This window comes from Electrophorus electricus, chromosome 6 (assembly GCF_013358815.1).
Source record: "Electrophorus electricus isolate fEleEle1 chromosome 6, fEleEle1.pri, whole genome shotgun sequence".
Lineage (NCBI taxonomy): Eukaryota > Metazoa > Chordata > Actinopteri > Gymnotiformes > Gymnotidae > Electrophorus > Electrophorus electricus.
This window is the reverse complement of record NC_049540.1, coordinates 3,147,755-3,165,056: the sequence shown is the minus strand read 5'-3', so window position 1 is coordinate 3,165,056 and position 17,302 is coordinate 3,147,755. Positions and strand designations below refer to the sequence as shown.

The window sequence follows — 17,302 nt, the reverse complement described above, 5'->3', positions numbered from 1 at the left end:
CTGTGCGTCCTGCTCCATGCCCTTTGGAACTCAGGCCACACCATTACAATTCCAAAATCAGTTGTTTTAGAAAAATTTTAATAATGAATCAGCTGCATGGAAAATGAGAACTTATTTAATGAGGAGCGCTGCTGAAGAAGTGAAGAACTTCCTCTTTTAAACTCTCTCAGTTTATCATTTTCCCTGAAGACTAAGAGCTCTCCAGAGGTGCTTTGTTCTTTTTTAACTTCAAGTGTAGCTCTAAGTAGGCTGCATATGGTCGCTTAGGTCATATAGGATGTGCTCAGTGTGGCCCAGAGGAGGATGGGTTACCCATCTTAGCCTGGTTCCTCTCAAGATGTCTTCCTCATTCTGAGAGTTTTCCTCTGCTCACTGATGTCTCTGGCTTCCAATTTAGGTGTCTGGACCTGGATTTCTTTAATGACAATGACTGTGTACCTGTTTTACAATCACTTGTAAAAAGTGAAACTAAAATAAATGTAATCAAATTGGTCATATTTTAAATGGAGCAATATTGTTAATTCACCTTGGCTTAACATTTTTATCACAATTTTAATTTACATTGATGCAATTACAACTATGAATAAATTACTCTGAATGATTATGAAACTTGGACTCTTCAGCAGTAGTACTCTTGCTATTCATTCTGGATTTTAGTCTGCTCCTTACTGGTCTGGTGAAAACCACGGGGACTAAGTGTGTGGCTGGTGTTACACCACCCCCTAGTGGATGGTAGAGATACTGCATTTACACAATCGTAACAAAATAACAATAATTTATATCCCAGCACCCCACACTTGCAACATGTTCCCATGGAGATGGGTCTGGTGTTCACTGGTATTATTCATTAGGCTGACCAGGATCAGCACTACAGTATAAGTAAAATCACTCTTTCACCTCAGTTGATTGACATAATCCATAGAGTTCAGTACACACTTCATAGTGCATCCCATCTAAATAACAACAAAAATAATCATGGTAAAAATTATAAAGACTTTAAAGCCAATGTTTTAGAAACCAGCTGTGCATTAGAGTCTAAAGCTCAAGTGTCACCATACAGAATGTGTTAACTATTCTTTAACTCTTCATCATTTACATTTACATTACATTTACATTTACGGTATTTAGCAGACATTCTTATCCAGAGTGACTTACAAAAGCGCTTTGTCATTTACTCATAGAATATATCCAAGTACAGTATAGTAGGTTAGAATTAAACATACCAATGAACTAGAATACTGTATAATACAGGGATGAATGCTGATACCTAGAAGTGCAAAATACATAAGGTCTATCTTAAACAGTGATAAGTGCTATAAACAATAAGTGCTAGAGTTTGTTAAAAAGCATAAATAATGCCCTACAATAAGTACTAAATTAGCCAGTCAATAAGGTCAGCTGTACTTTAAATATTAAAGTGTCAGTTGTCCTTTAAATATTCTGCAAATAGATGGGACTTCAGTCTGCGTTTGAAGACTACAAGGGACTCTGCTGTCCAGACAGCAACCGGGAGTTCATTCCACCATCTTGGAGCCAGGACAGAAAATAGTCTCGATGCTTCTCGTCTATGAGACCTGAAGCAAGGTATTTCAAGCCGAGCTGCACTTGAGGTTCGAAGTACTCGAGGTACAGATCGGGCTTTGACCATTGACCACATGTATGAAGGGGCTGGTCCATTTTTGGATTTGTAGGCAAGCATCAAGGTTTTAAATCTGATGCATGCAGCTACAGGGAGCCAATGAAGGGAGCGCAGCAGTGGACTAACGTGCGAACTTTGGTAGATTGAAGACCAGTCGTGCTGCTGCATTCTGGACAAGTTGTAGAGGTTTGATGGCTCTTAGAGGAAGACCAGCAAGTAGCGAGTTGCAGTAGTCTAGCTTTGAGATCACAAGAGACTGCACAAGCACCTGGGTAGCTTCCCATGAAAGAAAGGGTCGAATCCTTCGTATGTTACAAAGGAGGAATCTGCAAGACTGGGTTAGATTAGAAACATTAGTTGGGAATGACAACTGGTTGTCCAAAGTTACGCCCAGGCTACGGGCAGCTTCGGATGGTGATACCAGGGAGTTCTCAAAGGAAACAGTGAGGTCATGGTAAGGGTTAGGAGTACCTGGGATGAACAGAAGCTCAGTTTTACTGGGATTGAGCTTCAAGTGGTTGGCTGTCATCCATGCCGCGATGTCAGTCAAGCATGCCGAGATACGTCTGGAGACCTCCGTGTCAGAGGGTGGAAAAGAAAGAAATAATTGAGTGTCATCGGCATAGCAGTGGTAGGAGAAACCATGAGAAAATATTACATCACCAAGAGAACGAGTATACAAAGAGAAGAGAAGGGGAGAGAGAAGCCCAATACTGAGCCTTGTGGAACACCAGTGGAGAGTCTACATGGTTTGGATGTGGATCCTCTACATGTCACCTGATAGGACCATCCATCCAGATAGGACTGAAACCATCTCCAAGCAGAGCCAATCACACAAAGCCTGGAAAGAACAGAGGGAAGAATGTTGTGGTTCACTGTGTCAAAGGCTGCTGAGAGGTCTAGAAGAATCAAAACAGATAACTGTTTGGCAGCTTTAGCGGCATGAAGTTTCTCAGTCACCGCTATGAGGGCCATTTCTGCAGAATGTGGCGGTTTGTAGCCAGACTGATTGGGATCATGCAGCTGGTTCTGGGTGAGAAAATTGATGATAAACTGCTCGTTCAAGGGCTTTTGAGAGGAAAGAGAGAAGTGATACCGGTCTGTAGTTGGTAACGCTGGAGCTGTCAAGTGTGGCCTTCTTGAGAATTGGTACCACCCTGGCGGTTTTGAATGCAGTAGGCGCGTATCCAGAAGATAAGGAGTTGTTGATGATGGCAAAGATGAAAGGAAGCAGACCTCTTGCGATTGTCTGGAACAGAGCAGAAGGAATCGGATCCAGCAGACATGTAGTGGGATTGCTGGAAGTCAGGAGTTGAAGAATTTTATCTGTGGAGAGAGAAGAAAAAGAAGTCAGAGAGTTGGATGTTGGGGAATGCACATTAGTTGGAGGAGTGGGAACAGAGGAAAAGGACTGGTGGATTGCTGCAACCTTCTCCTCAAAGAAGGTGATAAAACTTCCGGAGTAAGAGATGAGGAAGGAGGGGGATGGGGAGGATTCAGGAGAGAAGAAAAAATAGTGAAGAGCTTACGTGGATCAGATAATGATGATTCGAATTTCTCTCTGTAGTAGGATGACTTTGCAGATGTCACTTCCATTGAGAACTTGAAAAGGAGATACTTGTATGAGCTAAGATCTGAATCTATATGAGATTTCCTCCACCTCCTCTCTGCAGTCCTTAGTTCTCTTCTGTGGTAGCGAAGTGTTTCTGTTAGCCACGGGGCAGGTGTGGAGGACTTAGCGGGTCTAGAGGAGAGAGAGAGCACAGAAGATTCATTGATGAGGATGATTATATTGTCGAATGAGTTACTCTTTTAAATAAAGCGTCCTTGATCTTAATGTACAAGTGAGGTGGTTACTTTGTCTATTCTGTTCTGTTAAATTTACTACCCACACACACACATCTCAGGAGATGAATGTCCAAATTGTGAGAAATATATCTATCAGGCAGATTCAGAGGCCAGCGTTACTGTTTTTCTCACTGATCATGATTTTCTTTCCCTTTCGATGTTCACGTCATTTTTAACTGTTTTCGCTTTGGGATGTACAAAAACAATTTTGTCCAACAGTAAATGTGTGACCCACAGGAAGAATCACGGTTGATGCTGATTCAGTCCTGAGATGTGACTGTTGCCACCAAACGTTTATTATGAAAAAGCCCCATATCATTTCATAGTACATTACGCAAATGTGAAATTCATATTCTACTCTTTAAAATACCATTGTAAACTAATTCAAAATACTACCCTAATTTAGTGCTGAATGAAGTTGACCATGCCTTGTTTTGTTAGGAATGGATTACACACTCATCGTTTGGTTATTTACAATTTTCATCATATGACTCAAATTAATGGGTTTCACCGGTCATAAAATTAAAACATTTATTAAGACAAAGAGAAAGTTTATTATATTCTTAAGACAGTAAGTATTATATAATGTCTCATAATAATGAAGTGTTTCATAATTAAGACTTGATATCCTATATTTACAATATACTAGGTCATAAATATAGGATAGTATTGTTATGAACCCCAGGAACAACCATCAGCCCCGCACAGCCATGCCCACTCGCACACACCCTCGGTCTGACTCACCGGAATTCTAGCACACACCTAATTCCCATTCCCCTCATTACCAACCCCTTTATAAGCTTCCTTCCCCGTGCACACGCTGCAAATTATTGTTCCCATGTGGCGTACCTCATCCTGTGTGCTTTCCTGGTTACTGACTCCTGCTTGCCCCTCGGACACCTCCTGAACGCTACCCTGTGCATTGACCTCGGACCGACCTGACCACGCTTACCCGTTTTACTAAACGTATCAGTTTGATTGCTAAAATAAACTTCTGCAACTGGATCCAATTCAACGTGTGTGCATTCATTACAAGTATATTACACGATACTAAGTTATACTTTATATTACACATTTTACAATTATTACATTATCTCATGAGAACGTTCCCTGGTATCTCATTAAAAAAAACAAGTTTTCTCCAAATTATGAGTCTTTCATGTTCCATACATATCCCATAGGCTTTGACAGACTTACGTTTATTAAGTGTTTTAGCTGTTAAATAATTGTCATCAACATATTGGTTTACCAATAAACACCGCTCACATTTCCAATGTGTGCGAATCTTTGTGGTCATGTGAGCTTTTGTAAACCTGTAGGTGTTGAATATCCACTACAGGTCATTTATTCGGTGGTGTGGGTTTGGTGTTGAAAGTCCACCACTGTAAAAGTTTCGTTTATGCATCCTAAATTTCTGACGCCTTGTTTACGGTAAGTATTGTTTTTTACAAGCATCTCTCATAACTCGAAGGGAAAGCATGTAAACACGCATTCTGCTCACGTGTAGACTAGTAAGTCGCGCGGTCATTTAAACGTGGCAGGTCTGACTCGCTTTGAGCGTCCGCCTTTGATCGCGGAGGAAAGTAGACACGACTGCGTTTCTATCCAGTACGGAAAGAGTGGTCTACACGTGAATTATTTTCGAACGGATTTCTCGCTTTGGTTATTTGTTTGTTATCTTTATTTCTTTCTTTGAGAAATTGAATTTGTGTCTGATGCTTAAAGGCAAAACAGGGCAGCAAAATATTTCATCAGATAATTGTGTTGAGCAAAACCGTGACTTCATGTCGCCTTTCACCCTCTGGTCATTTAACACACTTCATGTGCTTGCTGTACTGGCAACCTAAATGTTCTTAGAAATGCTCTTGATCTTTTAAACAAAATTCAAAAATGGGGGGGGGAATTGTAAACTAGAAAATAAGTAGATTTGAATCTGGATTACAGCAGGACTGAAATAACGCTGCCTCGTGTGGTGAACTGGGCAAGTGCTCTATGCTATACCAGTAAGAGTCCTTGGGCAAGACTCCTAACACTACACTTGCCCGCCTCCATAACATGATTGAAATTGTAAGTTGTTCTGGATAAGAGTGTTAATTAAATGTACTCAGCCCCAAAAGGGTTACATTCTCCTTCTTGGACACATACAGCTGTACATCTTCTCTCTAGTTTTCCTCAGTCCCCTATCATTTACATACATATGCGTGTGCACAGTGCTCACGGAGACAACACCATGAAAATGTTAAACGTCAAACTAAATTCTCTGATACAGCAGAGAAAAAATCGTGATTTGTCCAGTCTGCCATCCCATCTCAGTCACCTTCCTCAGCCTTCATCAGGGCCTCCTGGCATGAAAGGCTGATGCAGTTTCTTACTCTTTATTTAACAACAAACTACTTTTTGCATTTAATTATTTGTTTATGTGTTTAAGAACTATTTTAAGTCTTAATGTCATCACGAGTTCAGTGTTAATAGTGTGGAAGTTCCCCACCTGGTGGATGTGGACCTGAGTACAATATGTGGTGCTCACTCATTCATGTGCATGCACTCTCTCCGTTCTTTCTCGGTCTCCCTTCTCATCTGCTGTTGTTTGTGAAGCTCGTTGTGCTCGATGTATTCTCATGGTGATCATGTTTCCTGTCTTTCTAATTAATTTTCTCCCCCTCAGCTAACGACTAATAGAAGAGCATTTACGTTCAGAATGCAAATGGAAAAATCCACTGCTTGGTGTGCTGTGCGACTTTAAATGAGTGGAGCTCAGTATCTGCTAAGATAAATCTCAACACTCTAATATATACAACTAAATCATGTCAGTGAACAGTACAGTAAAGCATAACACACCTACTCAAACACTCAACAAGTCTTGTCTGGAATAAAAAGTGACAAAAATTAAAAAGAACTGCAATTTCTTGAAAGACCTTTAGCTATTCTGACTGTATGCAAGTGAAATTTGGTTTGAAGTGACCTAATAAAGCACCAAGGAATATTAAAGGGAAAAAAACATGGCATGGACCATGCCAGACACTCTACTCCAGCAAACAAGCCCCAGATCATCACACTTAAAATGAGAATTGTTCATTTTTAACAAGTGTTTGAAGGTGTCATCCTGTGAGCCGTCCATTATGCAAACTGTGCACATTAAGACTGAAGCCTTGAATTCTGAGCAACCAATGCATGAGCCGGTGGTTTGCGTTGGCCAAACGCTAAAGAAAGACAAGTGGATCATGATCACTATACACCGTGAGAAGCTGAGAACTGCAGCAATGTAGACCTCCAAGTTTTGCAGCGCAAGTGTTTCCTTTTCAATGCTGCTGGACACTGTTAGGAGCTTAATAAACCTTTTAGAAAAATAACGATCAGGGTGTTAGGATCCGTGTGCGTCCTCCTGAATGAGGACTGACTGCTCTAGTCCCAATACCGCTGTTATCTACTTTGCGTTTAAAAGGATGTGAGTAATCAGGCGCAGCAAGAACTGGGGGTATGGTAGAGTAATGCCTTTACAGCATCAAAATCATTCTGACACGGTTGGGGACATACAAAATGTTCCTTATTGTGGAGCAAGCTGATTAGAGGGCTACAACAGTCAAGAAATTCTTACAAACAGTGGTAAAACCCCACCATTCCAAGGAAGCGTCCAACGCTTGTTGTCGGGTGGAAGAAAAGACCGAGTCACCGGTATCTTGGTGTCTAGCTTCCCTAAGTAAGAGACTTCCCCTTTTCCAAAGTCACACTTATCCAAGTTCAGAATGAGAGAAGCTTAATTGAATGCAATTGATTCAGCAGTACTGAATTTCTAACCAAACAGGGACTAGTTTTTTAAACATTATTAAAGGTAGAAAATGTAAAAGAACCTGTTAAAAATGTCCAATACAAAAAACATGTGATTAAAGTAAAAAAAAGCACACAAGGCAAAAGTGTGGTTTGATTTTTCGATTTTTCTGTTTATGTTTTAATTTCTTAAATGTATGTGTACATGAGAAGCTTTTTACAGAACTGTTGAGACCGGAACAGAGAGAGATTAAGAGAGAACAGTGATTAAAGGTTCTTGCCAGTGTCCAGTTCGATGTCTCCATGTCTTCAGTAACCAGTTCCATGTCTCTTTTAGCAGATTTTCATGTTCACGCATGTGTACTCTGATACCGCAACATGTTAAATACAAATTAAATACAAAAGATAATCATGTAAAAAGAGTAAACTTGGATTATTTCCCCGTCAGACCAAAAACAAACATAATCTGGGTAGAAAAAGAGTTTTAATTGCAATTATAAGGTACAGTTTTTTAATAATGATCAACTCAGTCATTTTTTTTGAGGGACTGTCCTTGTCACTGAGCCCTACCTCAAACGTTCTTTTCTTGAACGTGTGACTTGTTCTCTTCAGTCTTCATTGTATATTACAATATGTAACCAGAAGTGGGATGTAGTTCACCGTCCCTGTTTTGATTGTTTTTGTTTGTTTTTGTATGTTTCTCGATGTGCCAATGATGAAACACTGAGCTTCTTGATATAGCAGGAAGTTTTTACAGTGATTGCTCACGTGACATCGGTGTGGCCGTGACATCAAATACTGTAACTACCCAGACTATAACAAGTGATTTCAAAAGCATGCGTTCCTCTAGTATTCTATAGTACCCTGTGATATGTTGTGCATGGCACATCTTCCATGTGTCTGACTGTGAATATTAGTTTACTGTGGGCCACACTCAGTGACACAGAAGAAAAACACAGAAGTAAAATCAAATCCAATAGTACTTTTATACAATGTAACCTGAAATAATAAAAATGTAAAATGTCCATTAATGGAAATAGAAAAAACAACTCATTTTGCTCATCCTAAACCCCTAATGACCTTGCAGGCCTTCAGGGGTCTTGCAGGTCCCAGGTCCAGCTGGTGCAAGCCCATAGTTGGGTCTACTGTGTTTTGCCTTACTCTGCTTTTGTTTGTTTTTCGAGCTCCATAGCTGATCTGCTCTTTGGTCCTGATACCAGTTGGTGGCTCACCTAATTTGCCCTGGTCTGCCACACTAAGAGATCTGGGTTCACCTCTACTTTGGATGAGGCCCTCCCATTACAAAATATAAGTGTTCAACACTGTAACAGGGTTCCTCAACTTGCAGGCCATGGACCACCAGTGGGCTGAGAAGCAGGTCCATACTCAGGGGTAGAGTGTAGTGGGCTGGTAAAGGCATTTTAAGCACTAAGTCATGAAAATGTAAGTGAAAAATGTTTTATTTAGTATAAGTAAAGAAAAAAGAAAAAGATTAATCATGTTCAAACTATAAACATTTTGACAAGTTAAAGACAAATTTAACCTCATCAGTTTGAGATAATGCAGCCGCAGGTGGTTGATGCAAACAATTTTACCTAAAACATTGTTGTTTTCTTGTGGGCCAATATGCTTTCTAGTTATAAACAGGTGGGGCAGGAGGTGGAAAATGTACCCCTGCCATGTAATACAATGGAATAAAGTGTTAGTTTACATTTTAAGTATCTATGTTTCATGTACATTGTTCACAGTATATGTCATATTTTGCCATTAGTTTTGAGGAAAGCGTCTGTTCTGGCAAACATTACAATATCTTTAATGAATTTGCATTAATGTTTAACCAGATAGCATCATCAAAGCCCTTTCAAAAATTCCTTTGAATAAATCAAGAACAATGTTGCTGCCTTCAAAGTGCACAGGCCAGCCCTTGACACAAGCCACTGTAATGGTTTGCCTGCTCTTTTTACCATTATACTCACATTTGGGGCATCTGGCTCCCTTTTTTAACTTGCAAATGACTAAAGGAAAACGTTTGGTGCTTTCGTACAGATTCCTACCCTTAGGTGTGCCTCCATCACTGCAAACTGCCCTGACCTGCTCATCTGTGGCCAGGATGAAGGTATTGATTTCTTTGCAGTTGTTGGTGTTGCATTTGTTGATGTTCCTCTTGTTGATCACTTGGTCACACTGGTTCAGTTCCATGTCCTCGATCACATGCTGTCTGAGAAAGTGCTTGTAGCGCCTCATCACGTCGGTGGTCTGTGTGTCAACCAACAGGGTGGCAGACAAAGCCAACAGCAAACCTACAGCAAACCCACGTATCTCCATGACAACGGCTCTGGAGAGAGAAAGAGGGAAAAATATAGGAAGATATTAACAACAAATAACATTAACAGCTCCCTGTACTTGTTAATGGAACAGGCATTATGGTATTTTATTAGAATAAGCTTCAGAGTAGACTCGAAGAGCTGGATGCTGTACGACCACAAATCTAAGATTCTCCTCCCAGAAAACCCCCAGCAAGAAGCTTTTCCTTCTCTTTGTGTATTGGAATAAATGTCCTTAAACTGATTAAAATGAGTTTTTTATCCTTTGCAATCTGCTTAACAGATACCTTATATACTATTCCTCAGTAATAACATCCAACTTAGCCAGGCTGGATGTTTCTTTAGCAGTATCCAGAAAATATGATTTAATTCATAGCATCCTTACTTCATGCATTCAAGAGAAACATGATAGTCTGTCCAATAAGCACAGAACATACAATATTTGGTTTAGGGGAGTAGAAGAATCAATATACTTACATAAGGGCACACATGTAGCGACAAATAACCAAGAATACTTGTGTAGGCTTGACAGAGTTTTGTTGCTCTATAACTCGTTTTACTCATGCCATATGGGTCTATTTTTCTGGAGCTGAAATCACATAGCATCTTTTCTTCTACAGTAAACAGGCATTCTTATGTTTTAATATTCCAGACTTCATGTACAAATTACATACTAGAAATAGTGCAAGCAAAACAGTAGATGGATATTTTAAAAAGTCAGTCAGGCCAAAGCTTATTTTGTGTGAAAGAGATGCTTGGTGTCAGAAACATTTTGCGTTTTGAGAATTAAATAGAGACTGCTGCAGGCACCAGAGCTTTTGTTCACGTTACTGTAGCTCAAGTCCTGAGTCTTTCATCGTGACCGTCTTTAGCACTGATGACCCACTGATGCATGCCCTGCCATTTTTAATTAGTGAGTGATTGCCAAAACGTTGGGCTGGACATCTGTGATGGTCTGTGTGTGTGTGTCAGCATGTCAGACACTCTGTACACGGTGCTGACCTTTGCTCCAACAGACAAGCCCCAGATCATCACCCTCTCTCTTCTCTGCTTGACAGCAGGTGTCATACACACACTCACCATCACTTAACCTGTCAAACCTACAGCTTCACAGCTGAAAATGGCACTTGCTAAGTTTTTAACAAGTGTTTAAAGGTCTCATCCTGTGAGCCATCCATCATTCAAGCTGTAGACTCACAGAAACATGTTTTCTGTTTCTGTTGTTGTTTTTCAGACCTCTTCCTGTCAAAGTTGTGGGTTTCAAGTGCCTTTTGATGGTGTATATCTTTTCAGTTTCTCTAAAGGAAAGACCTATACTTTAAATGGTTATAATTGTCTGTCTTCCTTTGTTAATTTCATTTTTCTTGCTATTACAATAGCGACATACCGAATGCTGCAGTACAGAATTGTCCAAACACTGCCCTAAAGGATGTAGTATTCCAGTCTTTATCACTTCTGCTTTCTCACACAGAGAGAGGATAGCTAAGTCAGGGGGTTCACCCTTAGGAATTCTTTGCATTAACTTTCAAAGTTTAAATTTACATACATTTCTGCAGAACAACTGTAGATTTTTAACTACTGATTGAAAATGACTTCTTACATTAACAATAACTACATTTATTTTTACAGTTTAGATCCATTTCCAGTTTACTGTTAATTTTTAAAAAACCTTTGGTTTAGCCCGATTTGCTGCTTAGGTTATTTACAAGACTTGAACTGCTTACATGTCAATAACAATTGGAAAAATGTACATTTGTCCAACAATTTTTCTGCACTGGGTTCACCTGAAAACTTGCCTTTGCTGGAGGTGTGGAAGGTAAAAGCACTCATCAATGACTCAGCCTCAGCAAATGGGTGCTGTGGCTTAGCTGGTCATAATAGCTGCCTGGTAAACAGGAAGTCCTGAGCTCAAAATCCATTGGTACTGTTACATTATTGAAACACTTGTTAGGATGTGACGTTCAAGCTCACATTCAATAACAAATGAATGTCATCAATTATAACCTCTGCAGTGCAACAGATAGCACACTGGACTTCCTACCTCCAACTTGAACCCATACATTTACAGAATTTAGCAGACATTTTAATCCAAAGCAATTTATAGTTATTACTGAGTACAACTTGAATAATTGAGGGTGCAGGGTCTGGTCCAGGGATCCAACAGTTATAATTTGGCAGTGGTGGGGCTTGAACCAGCAACAAAGCAAGCACTTTAACCACTGAGCTACTACTGCCCTCAACACTTGTATGTGCGAGTCACATCTTTTCTGGGGGACCTTGAAAGCCTGTGTTCCTTGCTAATCCCACCAGTGTTAAGTTATAACTCATTAAGATAGCAAAAGTTTCGAATTATCATCCGCAATAATAATAAATCCATCTTTTGCAGATAGAAAATAATTCTAGAAACTGAGATCTGCATGTGACTGCCTGATGCTGTGGGAGGCCTTCTGCTTCAGCATGCCAGACACTCTGTACATGGTGCTGACCTTTGCTCCAGCAAACAAGCCCCAGATCATCACACTCTCTCTTCTCTGCTTGATAGCAGGTGTCATACACACTGAGGAACCAACATTTAGCCTATTGGACAACATTCAAAAACTCTGCATTCTGAACTGAAGATTACACATTTTGATTCATCAGTCCATAAGATGTTCATTCATTCTTCAGTAGTCCACTGGTAGTGTTGCACAACCAAGTGTCTTTTCTAATTTTTGCAATAACTTCTCTATCTTCACTTTTTACATTAACATCAATTTTACATTTATTTTACAGTTTAGATAAATTTTCAGTTTACTGTTGTTTTTTAAAAAACCTCTGGTTTACCCCAGTTTACTGCTTATCTTACTGCTTAGGTTATTCCAGAGACTTTAACTGCTTACATGTCAATAACAATTGGAAAAATGGCATGTTCAAAAATGTTTGCCCACTAGTGTATTTTACTTCATATGTTAGTAATCGCTAATATAATCAGCTACTAATAATTTAGCTATATCGATATCATTGAAAGAAATACTGGAACATACTTAATGGTACTGCTGGAAATGTTGGAAATGTTGAAGTGGTGAAGCAATGAGTGTGGGCCTAGCCAGAGAAGAGAAAAAGATTCACAGTAAGCATTAATCCTACAGTAATACTGACTCATACTAAAATGATGCTCATTATACTATACACACAGTAACTCCATGTCAAGGTTATAATACTACTAATAAATCCATTAGCAGTAAATCTACTTTTACTAGTTACTAGTATATGCAGAAGCTTGGTACTGAGGACTTGAATGTGAATTTGGGGTGCTGCTGAATGAAATGTTTCACCAAGTCCACATTCCTCTCCACAGCACTTCCTACAGCCAAGTTACACCTTTGATGCTTTGTTACTGTATAAAAGGGAAAGCCTTTTTTTGTTCCAGTACTAAAAATGGACCTGACAAGCAGTTTTTGTTTGGGGTTTCTAGTAAACCTCTCCAAACTATTGCAAAACAAAGTTTGAAAATACATCATCATGCCTCCAACACTATAATAAATGGTCTGGTTAATCCAGTAAACATTAAAAAGAAATGTAAAAATTTTATATAACTTGCTCATGTTCATTCATGGCTGAAAATGCCACTAATAAGAGTCTTATAAAGTAGAATGTCAAAGTTGTTGACACCGAAGAGTTTTACTCACCTCTCCAGTTATTGGTCTGCAATAAAGCTGTGAGAACAAACTTCACTGCTTTTCTCCACAGTACGCATATCACCTACGTCCCTTTATAACCACACACTAACGTCACCTCCCTTTTGCTGCTAATTGGGCAGAATAGCTCAGATGGTCTACAAGGTGTATCTGTACTGGTGCTAACAGCAGGCATCTACATACTCCAGACACCTTAACAATGTTACATATCAGAACAACATCAAGCAGGCGTGCATGTTTAGGACCAACAGTATACACAGAGACCAAGTACACTTGATGGGTGAATGAATGAATGAATGAATGAATGAAGAGGAGAAGGGCCAGGAATAGAAATAACAGACTGTAGATTCTTTGCCTTCGTAAGTCACTTCTAAAGCACCGTACCTTATTCTGGACACATCTCAATTCAATTTATAGTATTTTTATATCTGAAATAAGATTAATTTATTATCATATTGTATTGGGCCAGTAAAAGATGATCTTGTCATTTGTAGACATGTTTGACAGGCATGTTGACGCCCAGAAGAGAATAGATTAGAGAATGCTGAGACAGTCCAGTATTTCTGTACTGGCTGCATGGGTCACAGATACGGGCCACGCAGTTCACCTCTCACTGGGTCAAGGGTCAAGGACTGGAGGTGACAACATTCTCTCTGGGTTCTCTGAGCCCTAATCCCCCCCTTTTCTCCTCTTACTGTCTCCCATTTCTTACGTTTAAACACACCCTTGTGTTTTGGACTGACAGCCTGACGATAGACTTCCACCTTTTCTCTGGTTAAGATCCAGAGGTCTTGAAGAGCATTGTGACTACCATTAACATTGTACAGGAAAATGATCATTAAATAGTGGATTATTTCTACAGTGATGTGATTGGTCTGGCAGTCTTCAGCATGCCAGACACTCTGTACACGGTGCTGACCTTTGCTCCAGCAAACAAGCCCCAGTTCATCACACTCTCTCCTCTCTGCTTGTCAGTGGGTGTCATACACATTGAGGAACCAGCATTTGGCCTATTGGACAACATTAAAAAACTCTGCATTCTGAACCGAAGATTACACATTTTGATTCATCAGTCCATAAGATGTTCATTCATTCTTCAGTAGTCCACTGGTAGTGCTGCATAACCAAGTGTCTTTTCTAACTTTTGCAATATCTTGTCTTTGTGATGGCTTTCTCACCATCACTTAACCTGTCAAACCTACAGTCTGAAGTCTTGCTAACTTTTAACAAGTGCTTGAAGATGTTATCCTGTGAGCCATCTCACATGTTTTCTGTTTCTGTTGTGGTCTGCCAGACCTCTTCCTCTCAAGGTTTGCTCTGGTTTTCAAGTGTTTTTGATGGGGAATTTCTTTGCAATTTCTCTAAATGAAAGAACTATACTTTAAATGGTTATAATTGTCTGTCTTCCTTTGTTAATTTCATTTTTCTTGCTATTATAATAGCAACATACATACCGAATTCTGCAGTACAGAATTGTCTGAACACTGCCCTAAAGGATGTAGTAACCCAATCTTTATCACCTCTGCTTTCTCACACAGACAGAGGATAACTAAGTTAGCTGGTTCACCCTTAGGAATTCTTTCCATTAACTTTCAAAGCTTAATTTACAAACATTTCTGCCGAACAACTGTAGGTTTTTAACTACTGAATGAAAAGGACTTCTTACATTAACATTAACTACTTTACATTTATTTTTACAATTTAGTTACATTTTCAGTTTACTGTTAATTTTTTTTTAAACCTTTGGTTTTTAAAACTGCTCAGATGGTCTACAGCGTGTATCTGTTCTAGAGCTAACAGGAACTGTTTACTTATTGCACACACGTTAAAAGCATTTTATATCATAACAAAATCAAGCATGCATGCAAATAAGACTAGAATACAAGGTGTATATGTTCTAGTGCTAACAGCAGGCACCAACATACTGCTGACACCTTAACTACATTTCCTATTGGTACAAAATCATGCAAGGTTCAGTTGATTGATGGATTGATTGATTGATTGATTGGCTAATTGATTAGTTAATTAATTAATTAGTAGAAGGGCGAGAAACAGAAATGACAGACTGCAGATGCTTTGTAAGTCCCTTGGGATTCATGTAAAGCCCTGTACCTCATTCTGGACACATCTCAATTTCTAGAATTATTTTCTATTTGCAAAAGATGGATTTATTATTATTGAGGATGATGATTCAAAACATTTGCAATCTTAATGAGTTATGACTTAACACTGGTGGGATTAGCAAGGCTCAGCAGGTTTTTAAGGTCCCCCAGAAAAGATGTGACTTGCACACTCAAGGCTTGAGGTCGGTGGTAGCTCAGTGGTTAAGGTCCTCAATTTGATGTTGGAAGGTTTCCCTGTTTTTGTTTTGTTTTTGTTTAGCAGTTTATTGTCTCTGTTTACTCTGAATTTAAAGTTGTAAAACGTCAAAGCTACTTGAGCTATTATTTTGAAAAAGAATCATAGAATCATAGAATTGTTCTGTTTAACAAAATGTGATGAATCCCTGAACCACTAGCCAGAGAACAGAGGCTACTGCGTGTGTCTGCACGATGCTGTGGGAGGCCTTCTGCTTCAGCATGTCAGACACTCTGTACACGGTGCTGACCTTTGCTCCAGCAAACAAGCCCCAGATCATCACACTCTCTCCTCTCTGCTTGACAGTGGGTGTCATACACACTGAGGATCCAGCATTTGGCCTTTTCGACAACATACAAAAACTGGGTCTCTCACTCTCACTCAACCTGTCAAACCTACAGCCTGGTGTATATCTTTGCTATTTCTTATACCCAACTGTCTGCAATTTCCCTAAAAGAAAAAAACCCCTATACTTTTTAAGGATTATAATGGCCTGTCTTCCTTTATTAATTCAATTTTTATTACAATAGCAACATACATACTACATTGTACAGTACAGTACTGTCCAAACACTGCCCTAAAGGATGTAGTAACCTAGTCTGAGGGTGTCTAAATTAAACAACTGTGGAAATTCTTTACATCAACTTGTAATGCTTAATTTACATACATTCATGTAGAACAGCTGAAGGTTGTTAACTACTGATTTTTTATATTAATTTACAGATTATTGTTCATTTTTTAAAAACCTTTTGCAGTTTACTGTTTACCTTTTCAGGTTATTCACGAGACTTGAGCTGCTTAAATGTCGATAACTGGGGAAAATGGGCTATTCTAAAGCATTTGACAGGCCGTGCAATGTATTTTACTTCATATGTTAGTAATCTCTGAAATAATCAGTTACTAATAGTTTAGCTATATCTAATTAAATAGACAATTATTGGAACTTAACTAAAGTTACTGCAGGAAATGTTGAAAAAGTCACAGTGTTGAAGTTGTGAAGCAAACTTCACAACTTGTGAAGTTGTGAAGTATGGTTTGAGGGTTGGTCTAGCCAGAGAAGAGAAAAAGAATCACAATAAGCATTAGTATTATGCTACACTAATACTGACCTTTAGTAAAACGATATACCACAAACACATAAACTCAATGTCAGGGGTACATTATTACTAATAAATCCATTGCTAGTAAATGTAATAACTGGTTATTGTCAGAAGCCTACAGAAAGAGATGGAAGATATTAGCTGCAGAATTGCTGAAACAGCTACTAAACTGGTTAACAGGATGTGTAATAAGTGTGTATATTGTACATTTTGATGGGTGATTTTGTCCCCACTACTTTTTGAAAGTGCATTCTGAAAATATTTTATCTAATAACAGCTTGCTTCAGATGTGTGTGTTCTGAGAACTTGAACCGGAATTTGGGGGACAGCTAATGAAATATTTTAAAGTTACACAATTGATGATTCATTATTATTTCAAAGAGGGTATTTTGTTGCAGTATTAAAAATTAACTTGACAAGTTTCTGATTGGGATTTCAGTAAAGTTGTCCAAACTCTTTCAATTCTCCATTCCTCTAACACAAATAAATTGGCTGGTTAAACCAATAAACCTTTTTAACATTTGCTTGAAAATGCCACTAGTGAGGGTCATTTAAAGTAGAATATCAAAGCTTCATGTTGACACAGTGGAA

At 39.0% G+C, this 17,302-nt stretch overlaps 1 long non-coding RNA gene across 1 annotated transcript; it reads right to left on the bottom strand.

Annotated features, from left to right (window-relative positions):
• Positions 1 to 8,694: 8,694 nt before the first annotated feature.
• LOC118241576 lies at positions 8,695 to 13,331 on the bottom strand. The gene is made up of 3 exons (XR_004776208.1): positions 13,245 to 13,331; positions 12,600 to 12,657; positions 8,695 to 9,587 (listed from the first exon to the last, which is right to left on the bottom strand). It is a non-coding gene; the product is annotated as an uncharacterized LOC118241576 (long non-coding RNA).
• Between the last annotated feature and the right edge of the window lie 3,971 nt (positions 13,332 to 17,302).